Source organism: Pan troglodytes, chromosome 12, assembly GCF_028858775.2.
Source record: "Pan troglodytes isolate AG18354 chromosome 12, NHGRI_mPanTro3-v2.0_pri, whole genome shotgun sequence".
NCBI lineage: Eukaryota > Metazoa > Chordata > Mammalia > Primates > Hominidae > Pan > Pan troglodytes.
In genome coordinates this window covers 84,644,796-84,669,502 of record NC_072410.2, presented here as the reverse complement: position 1 = coordinate 84,669,502, position 24,707 = coordinate 84,644,796, and the positions used below count along the sequence as shown (strand labels likewise).

General features: G+C 41.7%; 1 protein-coding gene and 1 pseudogene across 1 annotated transcript in view; both read left to right on the top strand.

Moving 5' to 3' along the window:
* The window catches only part of RMDN2 (regulator of microtubule dynamics 2), a 207,192-nt gene extending 201,926 nt beyond the window's left edge, over nucleotides 1-5,266 (top strand). Inside the window, exon 15 of the transcript XR_010149146.1 lies at nucleotides 5,131-5,266. The gene's annotated coding sequence lies outside the window, so the exon portion shown is untranslated. The remainder of the gene's footprint in view (nucleotides 1-5,130) is intronic.
* Nucleotides 5,267-5,738: 472 nt separating this feature from the next.
* Nucleotides 5,739-24,707, top strand: part of LOC100613804 (large ribosomal subunit protein uL30-like) — a 105,229-nt pseudogene continuing 86,260 nt past the window's right edge.

Sequence of the window (24,707 nt, the reverse complement as noted above, 5' to 3'; positions counted from 1 at the left end):
AAAATGGGATTATTTTATTATTTGACTCTTCTCTCTAGGATTCAAAGTGCTTTTATTTATAGATTTTCATGATTTAACCAATTCACCCAAGAAGTAGGAAGAGGGCAGCTTTATTATTTTCAAATTGTGGACTGAGAAACTGAGATATGCAGAAAGAAATAAAGCTGCTCTGCAATTTGGAAAACCATCTGTGATGCTATAAAAACGTCTCACTGTACTCTCAACCACATAAATCACTATTTTTATTGCCTTCTCTCTGGATGAGATGTGGCTTAATTTGAGAGAGCTGTTTATCATTTGGCAAGCTGAAAGAACCTAATTTCAAGTCTCCATTCTAGTGGGTGGTAAGAATAAAGGGAATTTGCTTTAAGGGAAGAGGAAATGATAAGAATGGGAAGGAAACGGTTAGACCTAAAAAAATCGATTTTGAAACCCTTTGGATTATCATGGATTTAATTTGCCAAGCATGGGTGAGGGGTCACATGGAATGGGTTTGAATTCCAAGCCACCATTATGACCACTCACTTAATGTTTCTTCCTACCACTCCCATTCTACAGTGAGCCCATGATTAAGATAACAACAGCTTAAATGAGTTAGTGCATAGTATAGTTTGGCTCTGTGTCCCCACCCAAATCCCGTGTTAAATTGTAATCTTGAGTGTTGGACGTGGGGCTTGGTGAGAGGTGATTTGATCATGAGGGTGATTTCTAATGGTTTAGCACCATCCCCACAGTGCTGCCTTATGATAGAGTTCTCAGGCGATCTGGTTGTTTGAAAGCATGTAGCACTTCCGCTGCCCTTCTCCTGCTGGGCATGTGAAGGTGTGCCTGTTTCTCCTTTACCTTCTGCCATGATTGTAAGTTTCCTGAGGCCTCCCCAAAAGCAGAAGCCTTTACAGCCCACAGAACTGTGAGCTGATTAAACATCTTTCTTTATAAATTACCCAGTCTCAGGTAGTTTTTATAGCAATGCAAGAACAGACTAATGAAGAAAATTGGTACCAGAGAAGTGAGGCATTACTACAAAGATACCTGAAAATGTGGAAGCAGCTTTGGAACTGGATAATGGGCAGAGGGTGGAACAGTTGGAAAGCTCAGAAGAAGACAGGAAGATGAGGAAATGTTTGGAATTTCCTAGAGACTTGTTTAATGGTTTTGACCAAAATGCTCATAGTGATATGGGCAGAGATGGCCAGGCTGATGAGGTCTCAGATGGAGATGAGGAACTTATTGAGAACTGGAGTAAAGGTCACTCTTGCTATGCTTTAGCACAGAGACTGGTGGCATTGTGCTCCTGCTCTAGGGATCTGTTGAACTTTGACCTTGAGAGATGATTTAGGGTATCTGGCAGAAGAAATTTCTAAGCATCAAAGTGGTCAAGATGTGGCCTGGCTGCTTCCAAAAGCCTAACTCATCTGCATAAACAAAGAAATGACCTGAAAAGAGAGGCAAAGCATAAAAGATAGGAAAATTTGCAGCCTAGCCATGTGTTAGAAAAGAAAAACCCATTTTCTGGGGAGAAATTCAAGCCCAATACAGAAATTTGCGTAAGTAAAGAGGAGCCAAATATTAGCAGTCAAGACAATGGGGAAAATGCCTATGAGGCATTCCAGAGACCTTTGGGGCAGCCCCTCCCATCACAGGCCTGGAGGCCTAGGAGGGAAAAATGGTTTCATGGGGCCAGGCCCAGGGCCCTGCTGCTTTGTGCAGCCTTGGGACATGGCACCCTGCATCCCACTTGCTCCAGCTAAAGCTGTGGCCAAAAGGGCCCCAGATACTTCTCAGACTGCTGCTCCAGAGGGTGCAAGCCACAAGCCTTGGTGGCTTCCATGTGGTGTTAAGCCTGCAAGTACAAAGAGGATAAGAGTTGAGGCTTGGGAACCTCCACCTAGATTTCAGAGGATGTATGGAAAGGCCTGGATGTCCAGGCAGGAGTCTCCTGCAGGGGCAGAGCCTTCATGGAGAATATCTAGTAGGGCAGTGCAAAGGGGAAATGTGGGGTTGGAGCCCCCACACACAGTCCCCACTGGGGCACTGCCTAGTGGAGCTGTGAAAAGAAGGTCATCATCCTCCAGACCCCAGCTTGCACTGTGTACCTGGAAAATCCACAGGCACTCACATCAGTCCATGAAAGCAGCCACAGGGGATGTACCCTGCAGAGCTGCCCAAGGCCTTGGAAGCCCACCCCCTCCATCAGCATGGCCTGGGTGTGAGACACAGAGTCAAGATTATTTTGGAGCTTTAAGATTTAATGACTGTCCTGCTGGGTTTCGGATTTGCATGGGGCCTGTAGCCCCTTTGTTGTGGCTGAGTTCTCCTTTCTGGAAATGGAGTATTTACCCAATGCCTGTACTCCCATTGTATCTTGGAAGTAGCTAACTTGTTTTTGATTTTACAGGCTCATAGGTGGAAGGGACTTGCCTTGTCTCCAATTAGACTTTGGACTTGGACTTTTGAGTTAATTCTGGAATGAGTTAAGACTTTGGGGGACTGTTGAGAAGGGATGGTTATATTTTACAATGTGAGAGGATATGAGATTTGGGAGGGGCCAAGGGTGGAATGGTATGGTGGGGCTTTGTGTCCCTACCCAAATCTCATGTTGAACTGTGATCCCGAGTGCTGGAGGGAGGGTTTGGTGGGAGGTGATTGGATCACAGGGGTGGCTTTTAATGGTTTAGCGCCATTTCCCCAATTTCTTAGGAAATCTGCTTGTTTGAAAGTGTGTAGCATCTCCTTTGCCCCTCTCCTGCTGCTCATGGCCTGTTTCCCCTTCACCTTGTGCCACGATTGTAAGTTTCCTGAGGCCTCCCCCAGAAGCAGAAGCCTGTACAGCCCACAGGAACCATGAGCTGACTAACCATCTTTTCTTTATAAATTACCCAGTTCTTTATGGCAACATAAGAATGAACCAATAGAGCACATCACTAGGGTAGCACAAAGGAGAGGGCCCAAAAGCAGAGGAGAGATAAACAGCTCATTTTTTTCATCTTTCTCAATGTTTCTTGCTCACTCTCTGTTGTTGGCATCCATTTTTCATTTCATCCCATTTCCTCTTTTTTCCCTTTCATTTCCTCATTTTGGGACAGCAAGAGGTCATGTTCTTGCTGCCAACAGTTACGACATTTTCAGTAGTCATGACAGCCACAAAGTCAGGGCTGGACTTGTCCAGAAGTCTGATCTGCAGCAGGAGGGAGTCTGTAGTGTGCAGGGGGTCTCCAGCTGTCACTTAGATCCCAAGCTGCCCCTTCACTTTTAATTTTGCTGATGGTGGCTTTTGTCAAAGGCAATTTAAAATTTAGGGCTAGGTAGTCTAATCTGTCAATCTTTTCTTTTCTTTATGGTTTCCAGGTTTGTGTCTTACTTAGGAGGGCCTTCCCAATGCTAAAATTATATATATATAAACAGATATACCACAAATGCCTAAACAGAAATTTGGGCAAGCTGGCACATTTGAAACAGGGCTGTCTCCTAAAATTTGGAACGTGTGGATAGCGTGCATATGCTTGGACTCTAGGATTTACTTTCTCTGGAAAAATCCGTCTACCTTCCTCACTCACTGCCTCTGCCTCCCAGCTCCAGCCTAGCCATTTCATCTTATGGTGGGGGAGCACTCAGTTGCTAGGGCCAGAAACCCACTCAGAATAACTTAAGTAAATGGGGATTACTTGCACAGTGATAACGGAATACTATGAAACCCAGTTTGAAGAATTGCACCTGGATCACTGAAGGGCTAGAGTCTGGAGCTGCTCTTCCTCCTCCCTTTCTCTCAGTTATCTTTGTCTCTGCTCCATCCTCCCCCTTCGTCAAGCATACTCTGTTACCACATGACCTTAAATGACTGTCTAACTCAGTCCTTGAGCCCACAGAATCTTGTGAGTCTAGCACTCACAGATAAAAAACACCCTCAGGCTTTCTGTGTCCCAACTCCAAGTTCTACATAAAGATGTCTGATTGGTTAAAGTGGGTCATGTTTAAAGTGGGTCTACTCCCAATTCAGTTATTGGTGGCCAGGGCCATGAGCCACATGGTTGCCCCTTGGGGCAGTGGGCAAGGTAAAGTTCACAAGATGTGGTGGGGAGGAAATGACCACTGTAACTCTGTGGTCCAGTTCCCACACCCATATTGTGATTTTTGCTCCCCTTCAAGTTTGCCCTTGATGTTGTCTCTAACTGAATTCTGTTTTCTCCCATGGTTAGATTTATACCAGATCCAGGACCTTTTAGGGAGGGCTGTGGTCCTGTCCCCTGGGGGAAGCTCTGATCTAAGACTACTCCCTCATGGAAATTAAGGAGAAGGGGAAAGCCTAGGCTACAGATGGAGAAAGATGAGTCATTCCAGCAGCCATGGCCAAGGGAACTCCTGGAGACGTAGGGACTGTTTATGTGGCCACTCACCATCATGCAGGCCCCCAATGGGGGAGAGGCAAGGAAGGACATAGAAAGACTGCTCAAGTGCATTTCTGGTTTTGCTTCCTACTGCAAACGACTCTTGTCATATGACTGGGGGAGTGTGGTGGTGGCAATAAGCAGAAAAATTTGAGTCTAAGAGTTGCTTTCTGAATTCTCTTATTAGGGTCAATGTAGTCTAAAGAAGTTGACTTTTGAGAAAATAAATCTTTTCTGTTTTCTGCAGCCAGACTAAGGATTTAGTGGCGAATGGTAGGTGGGAAAATAGTGGGACTCTGACTGGTCATACGGCCTCTGTGAGGCTCAATTCTTTTATCTCTAAAAGAGAGAACTGTCTACCTGGTAAGAGAAGATCTTTTGGGAGCCCACTAAACTCTAACATAATGTTATTATACAGTAAGTTCTCACTTAATGTCATCGACAGTTTCTTGGAAACTATAGCTTTAAGCAAAAAGATATAACAAAAGCATTTTTTTCTCATCAATGTTATAACAAAACGTTAAAGGAAGTGATATTATTTATGAACCTGCTGTATGTTGTTTTGCTTAAAGTTACAGATTCCAAGAACCTATCGATGACATTAAGTGAGGACTTACTGTACTAATATCATTTATAACTTATAAAAATGACTTAATTAATATACCACAAAATATGCAGCTTTCATGTTAGAGACCAGATAAATATGAATATTTTGTTAAAATGTCTCTCTTCTCTACTTTACCAGTCTTCACCAACCTCCTCCCTCCAGAATATTCCTCCAGAATATAAAATGCCTCATCAACATGAGACAACAGCAGGAAGCACCCATTTGTAGTAATCCTCTGTATGGAGGAGGCTGTTACATAACCACAAAGGCACAAAGCTGCAGTTTTGAGAACATCTTCCCACGCCAGTTCTAAACATTGACCTCAACTATGGTTGCTAACACAAGAATCGGCACTGGTGAGTTTTGAGCCATCATTCATCCTTTCCTAACATACGATTCTTTTGGAAAAGTATGTGAGATTGGAGATTACCTGTGATGGTTTGGATTTAGATTTTGCCTCAAGGTTTAGGCAATGGTAAATAGGCAGGAGTTTAATAGGAATTAAGGTTATTTGATAATTCCTGGGCCACTGCAAATAGAAAGTTTGGCAATTTTGTCTTTTGGGCTGCTTCTGATTGAAGGCACAGGACTGTTTCATGAAGTTCTGAAACATGAACCGGCTGTATCTGCGTCAAAGTCAGTGGTAACCAGGTTAATAGCACTGATAACCATGTTCATTTTACAGGAAACACAAACATGAATCACTTGTTCTTACTTTTCTTTTACAGTGGTCTCAAATAGTCAAGACCCCCTGCTGGGAGGAGCTATCCTGCTCTTTGGAAGAAATGGGCATGCCAGATGCCTGGAAGATCAGAGGCTCACATTCCAGGTGGGTCAGCCTGGTTCTTTTAATCAGAATCAACTAGAGAGATGGGCTCCCTCTCCATCCCTACCCAGGGGCATTGGCCAAGCTGAAAGCAAAGACAATCCATTGCCCCCAGGAGAACTGGTCTTACTCTAAATCAGTGGCCTGCAAACTGTTTATGTGGTTGTCCAGATAGTACATTTTTTGCCTGTGTGGGCCTTCCAGTCTGTCTTAGTTACTCAACTCTGTGATTTTTGAGCAACCATTAGACAGTATGTAAATGAATGAGTATGGTCCCATCTGGCCCTCCACCCACAGGCCATAGTTTGCTGACTCCTGCAAGAGTAAAACCCTTTATGAACTAGAGAGTTCCAGGCTTGAACATGGGTCCAGAAAATGTGGGAAGGCAAACCTCACACATTTGTGGTTGTGTGCCTCCTAAGTGCTTTGTGTCACTGTTGGCTTCCAATTCCTAGGAAGGGCCTTGGGCACCAACCGTATGTTGACCCAGGGAGAAAAGGACTTTTGGGAGTGAGAGTCAGAGAATGGGTACCACGTACCCTTCAGATCCCTCAGCTTTCAGATTGACACAGCAACAGATCATAGTCTCCTAAATTCTCTGGCTTAAAGCATGGAGCCACACTTATCCTGCCAGGCTGGGGCCCCAGTTCTTAGATGAGGCTAGCAGTAGCCATGAGGAGTGGGCATGTGGCTAGTACAAGAGAAGGAATGCTAGGTGGCACTTGGTCAGCAACTTTCCAATATTATGTTTCTTAATTGTATCACCAAATGTGTATTATGGCCCTGTCTTTTTTTTTTTTTTAATTATTATACTTTAAGTTTTAGGGTACATGTGCACAATGTGCAGGTTTGTTACATATATATACATGTGCCATGTTGGTGTGCTGTACCCATTAACTCGTCACTTAGCATTAGGTATATATCCTAATGCTATCCCTCCCCCCTCCCCACACCCCACAACAGTCCCCGGTGTGTGATGTTCCCCTTCCTGTGTCCATGTGTTCTCATTGTTCAATTCCCACCTATGAGTGAGAACATGGGGTGTTTGGTTTTCTGTCCTTGCAATAGTTTGCTGAGAATTATGGTTTCCAGTTTCATCCATGTCCCTACAAATGACATGAACTCATCGTTTTTTAGGGCTGCATAATATTCCATGGTGTATATGTGCCACATTTTCTTAATCCAGTCTATCATTGTTGGACATTTGGGTTGGTTCCAAGTCTTTGCTATTGTGAATAGTGCCGCTATAAACATACGTGTGCCTGTGTCTTTATAGCAGCATGATTTATAATCCTTTGGGTATATACCCAGTAATGGGATGGCTGGGTCAAATGGTATTTCTAGTTCTAGATCCCTGAGGAATCGCCACACTGACTTCCACAATGGTTGAACTAGTTTACAGTCCCACCAACAGTGTAAAAGTGTTCCTATTTCTCCACATCCTCTCCAGCACCTGTTGTTTCCTGACTTTTTAATGATCGCCATTCTAACTGGTGTGAGATGGTATCTCATTGTGGTTTTGATTTGCATTTCTCTGATGGCCAGTGATGGTGAGCATTTTTTCATGTGTTTTTTGGCTGCATAAATGTCTTCTTTTGAGAAGTGTCTGTTCATGACCTTCGCCCACTTTTTGATGGGGTTGTTTGGTTTTTTCTTGTAAATTTGTTTGAGTTCATTGTAGATTCTGGATATTAGCCCTTTGTCAGATGAGTAGGTTGCGAAAATTTTCTCCCATTTTGTAGGTTGCCTGTTCACTCTGATGGTAGTTTCCTTTGCTGTGCAGAAGCTCTTTAGTTTAATTAGATCCCATTTGTCAATTTTGTCTTTTGTTGCCATTGCTTTTGGTGTTTTAGACATGAAGTCCTTGCCCATGCCTATGTCCTGAATGGTAATGCCTAGGTTTTCTTCTAGGGCTTTTATGGTTTTAGGTCTAAGGTTTACGTCTTTAATCCATCTTGAATTGATTTTTGTATAAGGTATAAGGAATGGATCCAGTTCAGCTTTCTACATATGGCTAGCCAGTTTTCCCAGCATCATTTATTAAATAGGGAATCCTTTCCCCATTGCTTGTTTTTCTCAGGTTTGTCAAAGATCAGATAGTTGTAGATATGTGGCGTTATTTCTGAGGGCTCTGTTCTGTTCCATTGGTCTATATCTCTGTTTTGGTACCAGTACCATGCTGTTTTGGTTACTGTAGCCTTGTAGTATAGTTTGAAGTCAGGTAGTGTGATGCCTCCAGCTTTGTTCTTTTGGCTTAGGATTGACTTGGCGATGCGGGCTCTTTTTCGGTTCCATATGAACTTTAAAGTAGTTTTTTCCAATTCTGTGAAGAAAGGCATTGGTAGCTTGATGGGGATGGCATTGAATCTGTAAATTACCTTGGGCAGTATGGCCATTTTCACGATATTGATTCTTCCTACCCATGAGCATGGAATGTTCTTCCATTTGTTTGTATCCTCTTTTATTTCCTTGAGCAGTGGTTTGTAGTTCTCCTTGAAGAGGTGCTTCACATCCCTTGTAAGTTGGATTCCTAGGTATTTTATTCTCTTTGAAGCAATTGTGAATGGGAGTTCACTCATGATTTGGCTCTCTGTTTGTCTGTTATTGGTGTATAAGAATGCTTGTGATTTTTGCACATTGATTTTGTATCCTGAGACTTTGCTGAAGTTGCTTATCAGCTTAAGGAGATTTTGGGCTGAGACAATGGGGTTTTCTAGATATACAGTCATGTCATCTGCAAACAGGGACAATTTGACTTCCTCTTTTCCTAACTGAATACCCTTTATTTCCTTCTCCTGCCTAATTGCCCTGGCCAGAACTTCCAACACTATGTTTAATAGGAGTGGTGAGAGAGGGCATCCCTGTCTTGTGCCAGTTTTCAAAGGGAATGCTTCCAGTTTTTGCCCATTCAGTATGATATTGGCTGTGGGTTTGTCATAGATGGCTCTTATTATTTTGAAATATGTCCCATCAATACCTAATTTATTGAGAGTTTTTAGCATGAAGGGTTGTTGAATTTTGTCAAAGGCCTTTTCTGCATCTATTGAGATAATCATGTGGTTTTTGTCTTTGGCTCTGTTTATATGCTGGATTACATTTATTGATTTGCATATATTGAACCAGCCTTGCATCCCAGGGATGAAGCCCACTTGATCATGGTGGATAAGCTTTTTGATGTGCTGCTGGATTCAGTTTGCCAGTATTTTATTGAGGATTTTTGCATCAATGTTCATCAAGGATATTGGTCTAAAATTCTCTTTTTTGGTTGTGTCTCTGCGCGGCTTTGGTATCAGAATGATGCTGGCCTCATAAAATGAGTTAGGGAGGATTCCCTCTTTTTCTATTGATTGGAATAGTTTCAGAAGGAATGGTACCAGTTCCTCCTTGTACCTCTGGTAGAATTCGGCTGTGAATCCATCTGGTCCTGGACTCTTTTTAGTTGGTAAGCTGTTGCTTATTGCCACAATTTCAGCTCCTGTTATTGGTCTATTCAGAGATTCAACTTCTTCCTGGTTTAGTCTTGGGAGAGTGTATGTGTCAAGGAATTTATCCATTTCTTCTAGATTTTCTAGTTTATTTGCATAGAGGTGTTTGTAGTATTCTCTGATGGCGGTTTGTATTTCTGTGGGATCGGTGGTGATATCCCCTTTATCATTTTTCATTGAATCTATTTGATTCTTCTCTCTTTCTTTATTAGTCTTGCTAGCGGTCTATCAATTTTGTTGATCCTCTCAAAAAACCAGCTCCTGGATTAATTTTTTGAAGGGTTTTTTGTGTCTCTATTTCCTTCAGTTCTGCTCTGATTTTAGTTATTTCTTGCCTTCTGCTAGCTTTTGAATGTGTTTGCTCTTGCTTTTCTAGTTCTCTTAATTGTGATGTTAGGGTGTCAATTTTGGATCTTTCCTGCTTTCTCTTGTGGGCATTTAGTGCTATAAATTTCCCTCTACACACTGCTTTGAATGCGTCCCAGAGACTCTGGTATGTTGTGTCTTTGTTCTCGTTGGTTTCAAAGAACATCTTTATTTCTGCCTTCATTTCGTTATGTACCCAGTAGTCATTCAGGAGCAGGTTGTTCAGTTTCCATGTAGTTGAGTGGTTTTGAGTGAGATTCTTAATCCTGAGTTCTAGTTTGATTGCACTGTGGTCTGAGAGATAGTTTGTTATAATTTCTGTTCTTTTACATTTGCTGAGGAGAGCTTTACTTCCAAGTATGTGGTCAATTTTGGAATAGGTGTGGTGTGGTGCTGAAAAAAATGTATAGTCTGTTGATCTGGGGTGGAGAGTTCTGTAGATGTCTATTAGGTCTGTTTGGTGCAGAGCTGAGTTCAATTCCCGGGTATCCTTGTTGACTTTCTGTCTCGTTGATCTGTCTAATGTTGACAGTGGGGTGTTAAAGTCTCCCATTATTAATGTGTGGGAGTCTAAGTCTCTTTGTAGGTCACTCAGGCCTTGCTTTATGAATCTGGGTGCTCCTGTATTGGGTGCCTATATATTTAGGATAGTTAGCTCTTCTTGTTGAATTGACCCCTTTACCATTATGTAATGGCCTTCTTTGTCTCTTTTGATCTTTGTTGGTTTAAAGTCTGTGTTCTCAGAGACTGGGATTGCAACCCCTGCCTTTTTTTGTTTTCCATTTGCTGGGTAGATCTTCCTCCATCCTTTTATTTTGAGCCTATGTGTGTCTCTGCATGTGAGATGGGTTTCCTGAATACAGCACAATGATGAGTCTTGACTCTTTATCCAATTTGCCAGTCTGTGTCTTTTAATTGGAGCATTTAGTCCACTTAAAGTTAATATTGTTATGTGTGAATTTGATCCTGTCATTATGATGTTAGCTGGTGATTTTGCTCGTTAGTTGATGCAGTTTCTTCCTAGTCTCGATGGTCGTTACATTTTGGCATGATTTTGCAGCGGCTGGTACCGGTTGTTCCTTTCCATGTTTAGTGCTTCCTTCAGGAGCTCTTTTAGGGCAGGCCTGGTGGTGACAAAATCTCTCAGCATTTGCTTATCTGTCAAGTATTTTATTTCTCCTTCACTTATGAAGCTTAGTTTGGCTGGATATGAAATTCTGGGTTGAAAATTCTTTTCTTTAAGAATGTTGAATATTGGCCCCCACTCTCTTCTGGCTTGTAGGGTTTCTGCCGAGAGATCCACTGTTAGTCTGATGGGCTTCCCTTTGCGGGTAACCCGACCTTTCTCTCTGGCTGCCCTTAACGTTTTTTCCTTCATTTCAACTTTGGTGAATCTGACAATTATGTGTCTTGGAGTTGCTCTTCTCGAGGAGTATCTTTGTGGCGTTCTCTGTATTTCCTGAATCTGAACGTTGGCCTGCCTTGCTAGATTGGGGAAATTCTCCTGGATAATATCCTGCAGAGTGTTTTCCAACTTGGTTCCATTCTCTCCAACACTTTCAGGTACACCAATCAGACGTAGATTTGGTCTTTTCACATAGTCCCATATTTCTTGGAGGCTTTGCTCATTTCTTTTTATTCTTTTTTCTCTAAACTTTCCTTCTCGCTTCATTTCATTCATTTCATCTTTCATTGCTGATACCCTTTCTTCCAGTTGATTGCATCGGCTCCTGAGTCTTCTGCATTCTTCACGTAGTTCTCGAGCCTTGGTTTTCAGCTCCATCAGCTCTTTTAAGCACTTCTCTGTATTGGTTAAATTTTTTTCAAAGTTTTCAACTTCTTTGCCTTTGGTTTGAATGTCCTCCCGTAGCTCAGAGTAATTTGATTGTCTGAAGCCTTCTTCTCTCAGCTCGTCAAAGTCATTCTCTGTCCAGCTTTGTTCGGTTGCTGGTGGGGAGCTGCGTTCCTTTGGAGGAGAGGCGCTCTGATTTTTAGAGTTTCCAGTTTTTCTGTTCTGTTTTTTCCCCATCTTTGTGGTTTTATCTACTTTTGGTCTTTGATGATGGTGATGAACAGATGGGTTTTTGGTGTGGATGTCCTTTCTGTTTGTTGGTTTTCCTTCTAACAGACAGGACCCTCAGCTGCAGGTCTGTTGGAGTACCCTGCAGTGTGAGGTGTCAGTGTGCCCCTGCTGGAGGGTGCCTCCCAATTAGGCTGCTCGGGGGTCAGGGGTCAGGGACCCACTTGAGGCAGTCTGCCCGTTCTCAGATCTCCAGCTGCGTGCCGGGAGAACCACTGCTCTCTTCAAAGCTGTCAGACAGGGACATTTAAGTCTGCAGAGGTTACTGCTGTCTTTCTGTTTGTCTGTGCCCTGCCCCCAGAGGTGGAGCATACAGAGGCACGCAGGCCTCTTTGAGCTATGGTGGGCTCCACCCAGTTCGAGCTTCCTGGCTGCTTTGTTTACCTAAGCAAGCCTGGGCAATGGTGGGCGCCCCTCCCCCAGCCTCGCTGCCGCCTTGCAGTTTGATCTCAGACTGCTGTGCTAGCAATCAGCGAGACTCCGTGGGGTAGGACCCTCCGAGCCAGGTGCGGGATATAATCTCGTGGTGCGCGGTCTTTTAAGCCTGTTGGAAAAGCGCAGTATTCAGGTGGGAGTGACCCGATTCTCCAGGTGCTGTCCGTCACCCCTTTCTTTGATTAGGAAAGGGAACTCCCTGACCCCTTGTGCTTCCCGAGTGAGGCAATGCCTCGCCCTGCTTTGGCTTGTGCACGGTGTGTGCACCCACTGACCTGCGCCCACTGTCTGGCACTCCCTAGTGAGATGAACCCAGTACCTCAGATGGAAATGCAGAAATCCAATCCATCTTGAATTAATTTTTGTATAAGGTGTAAGGAAGGGATCCAGTTTCAGCTTTCTACATATGGCTAGCCAGTTTTCCCAGCACCATTTATTAAATAGGGAATCCTTTCCCCATTGCTTGTTTTTGTCAGGTTTGTCAAAGATGAGATAGTTGTAGATGTGTGGCATTATTTCTGAGGACTCTGTTCTGTTCCATTGGTCTATATCTCTGTTTTGGTACCAGTACCATGCTGTTTTGGTTACTGTAGCCTTGTAGTATAGTTTGAAGTCAGGTAGCGTGATGCCTCCAGCTTTGTTCTTTTGGCTTAGGATTGACTTGGCCATGCGGGCTCTTTTTTGGTTCCATATGAACTTTAAAGTAGTTTTTTCCAGTTCTGTGAAGAAAGGCATTGGTAGCTTGATGGGGATGGCATTGAATCTATAAATTACTTTGGGCAGTATGGCCATTTTCACGATATTGATTCTTCCTACCCATGAGCATGGAATGTTCTTCCATTTGTTTGTATCCTCTTTCTTTTATTTCCTTGAGCAGTGGTTTGTAGTTCTCCTTGAAGAGGTCCTTCACATCCCTTGTAAGTTGGATTCCTAGGTATTTTATTCTCTTTGAAGCAATTGTGAATGGGAGTTCACTCATGATTTGGCTCTCTGTTTGTCTGTTATTGGTGTATAAGAATGCTTGTGATTTTTGCACATTGATTTTGTATCCTGAGACTTTGCTGAAGTTGCTTATCAGCTTGAGGAGATTTTGGGCTGAGACAATGGGATTTTCTAGATATACAATCATGTCATCTGCAAACAGGGACAATTTGACTTCCTCTTTTCCTAACTGAATACCCTTTATTTCCTTCTCCTGCCTAATTGCCCTGGCCAGAACTTCCAACACTATGTTGAATAGGAGTGGTGAGAGAGGGCATCCCTGTCTTGTGCCAGTTTTCAAAGGGAATGCTTCCAGTTTTTGCCCATTCAGTATGATATTGGCTGTGGGTTTGTCATAGATAGCTCTTATTATTTTGAGATACATCCCATCAATACCTAATTTATTGAGAGTTTTTAGCATGAAGGTTGTTGAATTTGTCAAAGGCCTTTTCTGCATCTATTGAGATAATCATGTGGTTTTTGTCTTTGGTTCTGTTTATATGTTGGATTACATTTATTGATTTGCATATGTTGAACCAGCCTTGCATCCCAGGGATGAAGCCCACTTGATCATGGTAGATAAGCTTTTTGATGTGCTGCTGGATTCAGTTTGCCAGTATTTTATTGAGGATTTTTGCTTCAATGTTCATCAAGGATATTGGTCTAAAATTCTCTTTTTTTGTTGTGTCTCTGCCAGGCTTTGGTATGAGGATGATGCTGGCCTCATAAAATGAGTTAGGGAGGATTCCCTCTTTTTCTATTGATTGGAATAGTTTGAGAAGGAATGGTACCAGCTCCTCTTTGTAACTCTGGTAGAATTTGACTGTGAATCCATCTGGTCCTGGACTTTTTTTGGTTGGTAAGCTATTGATTAGATTATTGCCTCAATTTCAGAGCCTGTTATTGGTCTATTCAGAGATTCAACTTCTTCCTGGTTTAGTCTTGGGAGGATGGATGTGTTTGAGGAATTTATCCATTTCTTCTAGATTTTCTAGTTTATTTGTGTAGAGGTGTTTATAGTATTCTCTGATGGTAGTTTGTATTTCTGTGGGATCGGTGGTGATATCTCCTGTATCATTTTTTATTGCATCTATTTAATTCTTCTCTGTTTTCTTCTTTATTAGTCTTGCTAGCAGTCTATCAGTTTTGTTGATCTTTTCAAAAAACCAGCTCCTGGATTCATTAATTTTTTGAAGGATTTTTTGTGTCTCTATTTCCTGCAGTTCTGCTCTGATCTTAGTTATTTCTTGCCTTCTGCTAGCTTTTGAATGTGTTTGCTCTTGCTTGTCTAGTTCTTTTAATTGTGATTTAGGGTGTCAATTTTAGATCTTTCCTGCTTTCTCTTGTGGGCATTTAGTGCTATAAATTTCCCTCTACACACTGCTTTGAATGTGTCCCAGAGACTCTGGTATGTTGTGTCTTTGTTCTCATTGGTTTCAAAGAACATCTTTATTTCTGCCTTCATTTCATTATTTGCCCAGTAGTCATTCAGGAGCAGGTTGTTCAGTTTCCATGTATTTGAGCAGTTTTAGGTGAGTTTCTTAATCCTGAGTTCTAGTTTGATTGATTGCACTGTGGTCTGAGAGACAGTTAGTTATAATTTCTGTTCTTTTACATTTGCTGAGGAATGCTTTACTTCCAACTATGTGGTCAGTTTTGGAGTAGGTGTGGTGTGGTGCTGAAAAGAATGTATATTCTGTTGATTTGGGGTGGAGAGTTCTGTAGATGTCTATTAGGTCTGTTTGGTGCAGAGCTGAGTTCAATTCCTGAGTATCCTTGTTAACTTTCTGTCTCATTGATCTGTCTAATGTTGACAGTGGGGCATTAAAGTCTCCCATTATTATTGTTTGGGAGTCTAAGTCTTTTTGTAAGTCACTAAGGACTTGCTTTATGAATCTGGGTGCTCCTGTATTGGGTGCATATATATTTAGGATAGTTAGCTCTTCTTGTTGAATTGATCCCTTTACCATTATGTAATGGCCTTGTCTCTTTTGATCTTTGTTGGTTTAAAGTCTGTCTTATCAGAGACTAGGATTGCAACCCCTGCCTTTTATTGTTTTCCATTTGCTTGGTAGATCTTCCTCCATCCCTTTATTTTGAGCCTATGTGTGTCTCTGCACATGAGATGGATTTCCTGAATACAGCAGACTGATGTGTCTTGACTCTTTATCCAATTTGCCAGTCTATGTCTTTTAATTGGAGCATTTAGTCCATTTACATTTAAAGTTAATATTGTTATGTGTGAATTTGATCCTGTCATTATGATGTTAGCTGGTTATTTTGCTCTTACAGTTTCTTCCTAGCCTTGATGGTCTTTACAATTTGGATGGTTTTGCAGTGGCTGGTACCGGTTGTTCCTTTCCATGTTTAGTGCTTCCTTCAGGAGCTCTTTTAGGGCAGGCCTGGTGGTGTCAAAAGCTCTCAGCATTTGCTTGTCTGTAAAGTATTTTATTTCTCCTTCACTTATGAAGCTTAGTTTGGCTGGATATGAGATTCTGGGTTGAACATTCTTTTCTTTAAGAATGTTGAATATTGGTCCCCACTCTCTTCTGGCCTGTAGAGTTTCTGCGGAGAGATCAGCTGTTAGTTTGATGGGCTTCCCTTTATGGGTAACCCGTCCTTTCTCTCAGGCTGCCCTTAACATTTTTTCCTTCATTTCAACTTTGGTGAATCTGACAATTATGTGTGTTGGAGTTGCTCTTCTCGAGGATTATCTTTGTGGTGTTCTCTATATTTCCTGAATTTGAATGTTGGCCTGCCTTGCTAGATTGGGGAAGTTCTCCTGGATAATGTCCTGCAGAGTGTTTTCCACCTTGGTTCCATTCTCCCCATCACATCACTTTCAGGTACACCAATCAGACATAGATTTGGTCTTTTCACATAGTCCCATATTTCTTGGAGGCTTTGTCCATTTCTTTTTATTTTTTTCTCTAAATTCTCTTCTTGCTTCATTTCATTCATTTTGTCTTCCATCACTGATACCCTTTCTTCCAGATGATCGCATCAGCTACTGAGGCTTGTACATTCATCACATAGTTCTCATGCCTTGGTTTTCAGCTCCATCAGGTCCTTTAAGGACTTCTCTGCATTGGTTATTCTAGTTATCCATTCGTCTAATTAATTTTTTTTCAAAGCTTTTAACTTCTTTGCCATTGGTTTGAATTTCCTCCTGTAGCTCGGAGTAGTTTGATCGTCTGAAGCCTTCTTCTCTGAACTCGTCAAAGTCATTCTCCGTCCAGCTTTGTTCTGTTGCTGGTGAGGAGCTGCATTCCTTTGGAGGAGGAGAGGCACTCTGATTTTTAGAGTTTCCAGTTTTTCTGCTCTGTTTTTTTCCCATCTTTATGGTTTTATCTACCTTTGGTCTTTGATGATGGTGACGTACAGATGGGTTTTTGGTGTGGATGTCCTTTCTGTTTGTTAGTTTTCCTTCTAACAGGCAGGACCCTCAGCTGCAGGTCTGTTGGAGTTTGCTAGAGGTCCACTCCAGACCCTGTTTGCCTGGGTTTCAGCAGTGGTGGCTGCACAACAGTGGATATTGGTGAACTGCAGATGCTGCTGCCTGATCCTTCCTCTGGAAGTTTTGTCTTAGAGGAGTACCGGGCCATGTGACGTGTCAGTCCGCCCCTACTGGGGGGTGCCTCCCAGTTAGTCTACTCAGGGGTCAGGGACCCACTTGAGGAGGCAGTCTGCCCATTCTCAGATCTCAAGCTGCGTGCTGGGAGAACCACTACTCTCTTCAAAGCTGTCAGAGAGGAACATTTAAGCCTGCGGAGGTTAGTGCTATCTTTTCATTTGTCTGTGCCCTGCCCCCAGAGGTGGAGCCTACAGAGGCAGGCAGGCCTCCTTGAGTTGTGGTGGGCTCCACCCAGATCGAGCTTGCGGCTGCTTTGTTTGCCTAATCAAACAACTAACTCTGCCATGGCCGGCACCCCTTCCCCAGCCTCGCTGCCGCCTTGCAGTTTGATCTCGGACTGCTGTGCTAGCAATGAGCGAGACTCTGTGGGCGTAGGACCCTCTGATCCATGCGTGGGATATAATCTCCTGGTGTGCCGTTTGTTAAGCCTGTTGGAAAAGTGCATTATTAGGGTGGGAGTGACCCGATTTTCCAGGTGCTGTCTGTCACTGCTTTCTTTGACTAGGAAAGGGAATTCCCTAACCCCTTGCACCTCCCGGGTGAGGCGATGCCTTGCCCTGCTTTGGCTCATGCATGGTGCGCTGCACCCACTGTCCTGCACTTACTGTCTGGCACTCCCCAGTGAGATGAACCCGGTACCTCAGTTGGAAATGCAGACATCACCCGTCTTCTGCATCGCTCACGCTGGGAGCTGTGGACTGAAGCTGTTCCTATTCGGTCATCTTGGCTCCTCCCCTGTCCTGTCTTAAAGAGAAGAAATATGAGTCTCTCCTGCCTGACAGAAAGTTCCAGGCAGCAGAAGCATGACCTTGGCATTATGGCAGACAGAGAGGTGTCCTTTTCTTGTGCCTTTCCTTCAACCTGCCTGACCCTGGCTCTGCTCAGCAGTGACCCGTGCTCTCTTGACCGCTTGTCTCCAGCAGACCTGTGATTTGTCCACCTTGCTGCATCCTGGGCTGGTGGAACTACCTTGTTTGGGGCTTCTCCTCCAGGGGTTCACCCAAGTTTAGAAAAGCAATAAAATAGCCACCATGCAGACCAGCCTATCCTTTTAACAAACGTCTTTGAAGCTACCATGTTCTAAAACATTTTCAGCATGTTTTGAAGCTTTTTATTATTACTATAGGGAACACTCTGAAACTAATGCTATGGTTATAAGGAACTCGGAGCCATCCCCAATATGATTCCATTTCCCAACGAGTTCAAGAAACAGAATCCAGGCACGTAGTATATGAACAATGCCAAAAGATGCAACCAATACAGCAAAACTTCATGGTGTTAGAGACATGAAGGAGGTTGGAAATTACCCTCTAAGTTTGTTCTTTTAGCTCATTATTTACTTTTAAAATACTGCTTGTGCAGAACCCAAGGACAGCTGCACATTTATTGCACATTTATATTCACTGCTTCCTGATGATATTAAATGTAAACGCCTGCAGCAGGGTATTGGTAAACTGTCCAGGGGAAGCACAAATTAGAAAAGATACAAAATAGGCTTCCCTGAGCCCATGAATTTACCATATCAGGAATATGTAAGACACATTAATTAGTTCATTAGTGGGCTCCAAGACAGACATTGCAGATGGTGGGGAAGGTGGGGGTGGGGGGTAGGTGGGTGGGCAGGCACCACTGACTCAAAAGTTATTGTGTGTGGGACACTTTGCCAAACTCTGGGGCCTGTGTGGGTTGAGGCACATATGTTGGGGCCTCCATCAGGGCTGGGTGGAGGCCAGGGCCGGACACAGTGGTCTGGAGCTGAGTAGTACAACGCACAACTCCACAGGAGCCTCAGAGTTTAGCACGTGTGCAGGGTAGCATGTTTGGGCAATGTGTGTCTGTCTGAGAGTCTTCTACAGCTGAGAGCCTGGGGTCCCCAAGGAAATAGGGTGATGTCAGCAGGGAAGAGCCAAAAACGCTAATCAGCCTTCAAAATTCAGCATACGCTAGGGACCTCATGATTCCAAGCAGAGAAGCTAAAAGAAATGCAGTTCACCAAGGCATGTAGTTCAGGTGCCTTCTCCCAGGACCTATGTAGCATTGAGACTTCCCTGAGGTCCTTTTAATTATGCAATTATCAAGCCTCTTTTGAAGATCTTTTAAAAATGATTTTTCTTTTTGCATTGTCTTTTGGTTTTCAAGGAAACATAGGTTCTTTGGTGAACTGTTTTATAACTACAGCATTTGCTGTAAGGAGGTGTTCGTATTCTCTTAGTGTAATAACATCAAGAAGCTGAAAGAAGTCCGAGATCTCTAGGAGGGAAATGGCTTCAGAATATGCCTCTCAGGCTACCATAGATCTGACACCCCAGAAATATTTGGAAGACAGACTGGAGTTAGATTCCATAACTCAGGCTATGTGGCCTACCTGCTGGGGCTCCTATGGCCTTCCCTACCTCCACTCCCCAAGTTGTGGCAGAGAGCCCCTTCCAAATTGTCCTGGGTCTGATTAACCTCAGTATGTTAGAAGACAGGGGGTTGTCAAAGGCCAGGAAGTTCTTTGCTGTCTCTCATTGTGCTGCAGTTGTTGAAGCCTGGAGTACCAACCGGGATTTCAGACAGCTTGGATAATGTCCCTTCTGGTTCTGCAATGGGTTCTCTTATTTGATGGGTAGCTGAGAAAAAGGGAGGCAAGGGGGCTTTAGATCTTCTGGAAATCTTGATTCTTCAGAGTTGATTGACTCATCTCTTCCCTGGAGTCAGCGACAGGCAAATTCACAATTTCACTCAATGCTTGCACTGAATAGCTAAAAAATGGCCAGTATTCTGGGCTAGAACCTGATGACAGAAAGAGATATGGAAGGAAAACAGTGTTCTACCACAAAGTAGCAAAGACACATTGCCTTGGTGTCAACACACTTATACTTAAAGCTTGGTTCTGCCATTTATAATGAAGTGACCTACTGCTAATTGTTAACTTCTCTGAGTCTCAGTTTGCTCATCCATAAAAATAATGCCTCAGTGTTGCAGTGAAGGCTTAGTGACCAGCAGGCAGCTAGACATAGTAAGTGGTTGGTGCAAAGTAGCTGCTGTTGGGCTGCTTTTCATTCGGTTTAAGTACTCATCTAGAACTGATGCGCTATTAGATCTATTTGACTGTCCTGTGAACAAAAGATAAATTGTTTCCTAGGAGTATTTTATTTTTCTAAGCTAAACACTTGATGCATATGAGCTTACCACTTGCATGTAATTTTCTTGTTTTGTATAAAATAAACTGAAAAACCGGTTCTTTTTTTGGCTTGAATTTAATCATCAAACCTATTTTTAAAATGCTCTTTGTGTATTTTCTTTCCTTTTTATAAAATTCCTTTTGGTATTTAGGAAAATGTTTAATTTTGTTCTAATGGTTACCTTTGTAGTACTCTTTATTACCTTTTCAAGAATTTTTTAATCTTTTACCATATCTTTTGGCTATTACTTATAGTGTAAATTCAATGATCTTATTCTACTTTCTTACCCACTTCTCCCATTTTAAAAATTGTACTGTTTCTATTCTGTTAGAAAACGCAATGTTTAACTACCATTCTTATACCCATATCTCCAACTTTGTGTTAGTCCTAGATCTATATATGAAATGAATGCCCACCTTCAATCCTCCTGCTGAAGTGTCTGCAGTCAGCTCTTAGTTGAATAAAGTACACTTAATTCTGCAGTGGATTCGTCAGGAAGGACACGTGGGCACAGTATTCTTGTGTTCTTTCTTCTTCAAAACTGCTTTTCTATATTTTTAACATTTGAAGAACAGCTTGGCTAGATATAAAGTTCTTGACTTGCATTTTCTCAAGCTTCTCAAAGTGCTGCTTCACTCACGTCTTGCTTTATATGTTGTTGTTGAGAAATCCAGTGTCAGCCAAATCCTCTTCTCCTTTCAAGCTATTTTATGTTTCCTCCAAAAGGCCATATGGATTCTTTTCTTTCTCTTTAAAGCTTAGCAGTTCTACTAGGATATGGCTCTGATATAATAATGCCAGGTTAACTTTTTCAAGTGAACCCTTTCACTTGTAGATTCAATTCCTGATTTATTTCCAGAAAGTTTTCTTGGATTATAATTTTAAATAATAGTTATATTCCATTGTTTTGCTCTCCTCGTTCAAGAACTCCAGTTGGACATCCTTGGCTGGTCTTCCACTTCTATCACTTTCCTCTGACCTTTTTTCTTTCTTTCTTTACCTCCCTTTTGCTCTCTTGTTTTTTCCTGCTTTCCTTCAATGCCTTTTGTTAAATTTCCATTTAAATTTATACTCCCTTGGGCCTCATAATTTTGTCTACATTTCTGGTATGATTTTGCCATTTTCTTTGATATTCTTCCTATGTTCAATGACTATCATTTCATTTCTTCCTTTTCTTCTTTCTTGATCTATTTGTGTTGCTGAGTTTTATATTTCTGATTCAGTTTTATATTTCTGATGCTTTTTACATATCTCCAAATTCTATTTTGAGGAAAATTAATTTTTGTGGGAGTATTATGTTACAGTTTTCCTCAGCTCATCGTTCCCCCCACCACACCCTGCCCCTGAGGTGAGGGAGTATTTTCTTCAGCTGAATTACCTTGGTTCACTTTTTACAACAGTTTTATTTGGATATGACTGCTGTTTTTCTGTACCTCTTCATTCTGTGGAGAGAGTTCATCGTGTGACATCAGCATTTCCTTTCAGTTCTGCCCTTTTCTGTGAAGCTTCTTTTATGGAAGATGTTGATGGTGAAGTTAGGAAGAAAAAGAAAGGGACTACTGTGTCTTTTTTCCTAGAAAAACTAATTTTATCTTTTCTTTTTTCTTTCCTTTCATTGCTATTTCACCGAGGAATACCACCACTTCTCTGTATCTCATTCTCCCTAACAAGCGGTGCTTCTCCAGGGCTGCCACTTCTGGGCCTCACTCATTTCACATCTTTTCCCTGCAGCTGGTGGTGTGAACTGCCAAATTCCAAATTGTGTAGAGCATTTCTTAACTTAGTTGGGCTTTGAGAGTGTGCATACCTTATGTAAGTCCTTAATGCCCTCTACTATTTTTGATACCATTCTTTAATACTTCCCTACTTCACTTTCCATATCCATAGGCTTGAAGCAGTAGGCAAAAGGTAACTGTTAGAATATGATGCATTTTTCTACTTGCTGATCATTTACAGCTTGTAGTATTCTCCAATTCTTAGTAATGCTAAAGCCATAATGTTATTTTCTGTTTTCACTCTATTTATTTTAAGGGTTTTTAAAGTTTTATGGGGAGATTTGAAGTCAAGCAGCTGCCATCATTTTCCATTCCTGTTTGGTGTTCATTGAACTTTTTGGATTTTCATGTTGATATTTTTCATCAAATTTGGAAAAAATTTTGACTGCATATTTTTTCAAAACTTTTCTATCTCCAATCTCTATTCTTTTTTTTTTTTTTTTTTTTAATCTCAAATCTCTCTCTCCTCTTTTTCTGGGGCTTTAATTACATTAATATTTGAACCCTTAATACCATTTCACAGATAACAGAGACTACCTCTCTAGCCTTTCTTCTCTTAGCTTCAGTTTGGATAGTTTCTACTATTCTGTCTTCAAGTTCACTGATCCTTTCTTTTTCAGTGTCCACTGTGCTGCTAAGCCCATCCAGTGAACTTTTTATTTGAGATATTTTATTATCATTTTCATTTCTCTACTGAGAGTATCCATTTGTTTACTCATTAGGTTTATCTTTTTATTTAAACCTGTAAACATATGCATAATGGCTGTTTTAAAGTCTTCGTCTATTAATTCCAACATCTCTGGGTCTGTTTCTATTTTTTGTTAATTTTTTTCCTGGACATAGGTAACATTTTGCTACTACTTCACATATCTAGTAATTTCTGATTGTGTGCTGGTTATTGTAAATTCTTGAAACTCCCTTCTCTTGGCTCCTGTGACACAATGATCTCTGGGTTTTCCTACTACTTCTTTGGGATTCTGTCTACCTTCTTTAACACTCATTATCTTCTACTTGATTTTTAAATGTCATAGATCCTCATGGCTCAATCTTATATTTGATCTTTTCTCACACTATATTTTCTCTTTAGGCAGTCTCATCTACACCCTATGCTTCAATCACCACCTACACACTGATGATTCAAAACCATATAAATTCAGTTGAGACCTCTTCTTTGACTAACTTCAGACTAATTGCTACTTGTTTCAATAACACATCTATCTGTGTCCAGAACCAATATTGTGATTTCTCTGGCCTGCCTGCATGTGCAAACACACACACCCACCATATGAAATAGGAAACTTCTTCTAGTGATATAAATTTCAGTGAATTACACCACCATCACTTCAATTATGCATGTTTGAAATACAGACACTTTGACACCTCTTCCTTCCTCATTCGCCATATATATTCCATCTTGCAATTTTATTGATTTTAAACTTCCACTTCTCTCCATTGCCATCTCTCTCTGCCACTATCCAGTTTTTAGCTCCCACCACCTCTCACTTGCATTATGAAATAGCTCCAAATTTATTGTGCACATCTAATCTTTCTGTCCCTGCTATAATCCATTCTCCAAATCATTGCCAGGATTACATTTTAGAAATGCAAATCTAATTCATTCTCTCTCTGTATTTGTCTCTCTCTCGCTACATGCACACACACACAGTTTTAAAGAAGGCTAAATTGTTGTCCATTGCTTTTTGGATGAAAACAAAAATCATTAACATGGGCTGGTCCCTACCTGACTCATGTTACCATGCTTTCCTTGCTCTCTCCTATCCCTCTCTGTTGTCTTGGTTCTATCTGTTCTGGATTTCCTGGAGTGTATCTGCCTCTGGTCTTTGCCTGTTAACTGCTCTTTTCTCTCCTCATCACCTCCTCAAAACCTGAAATCAATTGTCCTTTTCTGGGGGGAAGCCTTCCCTGAATTCCTTGGCCAGTCAATCTCACACTTATGCTCACAGTGGCACAATGTACCTCTCATTTGTAGTCCCTATAACATTTGTAATTTCACATCTATTTCCATGATTCTTTCATTCAGGTATGACACCCCTACTGAATTATAACTGTCATGAAATCAAGAATTGTGTCTGTTTTGGCACACTCATATTTCCAGTATCAGTCATAGTGTAGATGTTTAATAAATATTTACTGAATCAGTGAATAATGAATAAAAAGTACTCTTCCATGAATCTTTCTTATACTCACGCTTAGCTGTCACTCTACCTTTCTAACAAATGGCCTAAGCAGAGGAAGATGCTAAAGGGGCTGCTAAGGCAGCAAGAAAATCAAGTAACACAGAAACAGTCAGTTGGTTCTTTGCACTTAGGATTCTCAGAAGAATTTTTTGCTTCTGCCTTCAAAATTAAACTGGAATATTAAAACTGATCTTTTGGTCCCTGGAAGATGAAGTACAAACCATCATCAAAAAGTATCTACTGTTGGGACTGGTGACTCACTTTGTCCTTCCCTCCTGTAAGCCATGAGAAGGAATCAAAATGATTCTGTCATCAAGAGCATCACAAATCCTGGATCTTCACCCGATTTTTAATGCTTCACGTCTAGCACAAGCACTTTCATTTTCAAGGGATTCCATACTATATTGTCTAGCCCCTGGCTGGGTTGGGATATAGTTATCTTGGTGGCATAGGATCAGCATGTGTAAGAGCGGGATATTGTTGGGCACTGTATTGAAAAGAGTAACCCTGGGAAGGTGAGGGTGATTATTAAGACCAACTCTGAAGCAATGACTGGTGACCAGAAATGAGTTGATGTCAGAAATTTCTACAGAGATGGTGATAGCTTATAAAGGTGAAAATCCAGTAAATAGTCTGGGGTTTAAAAACTCAAGTAAGGGATGAAACAAGGGATGACGCAGAAATTATGTGTAGTAGAAAAGGCAGATGTCAGGGGTAGAAATACATCACCAGGCAAGTAAGGCCAAGTACTTGCCCATCTGGAACACA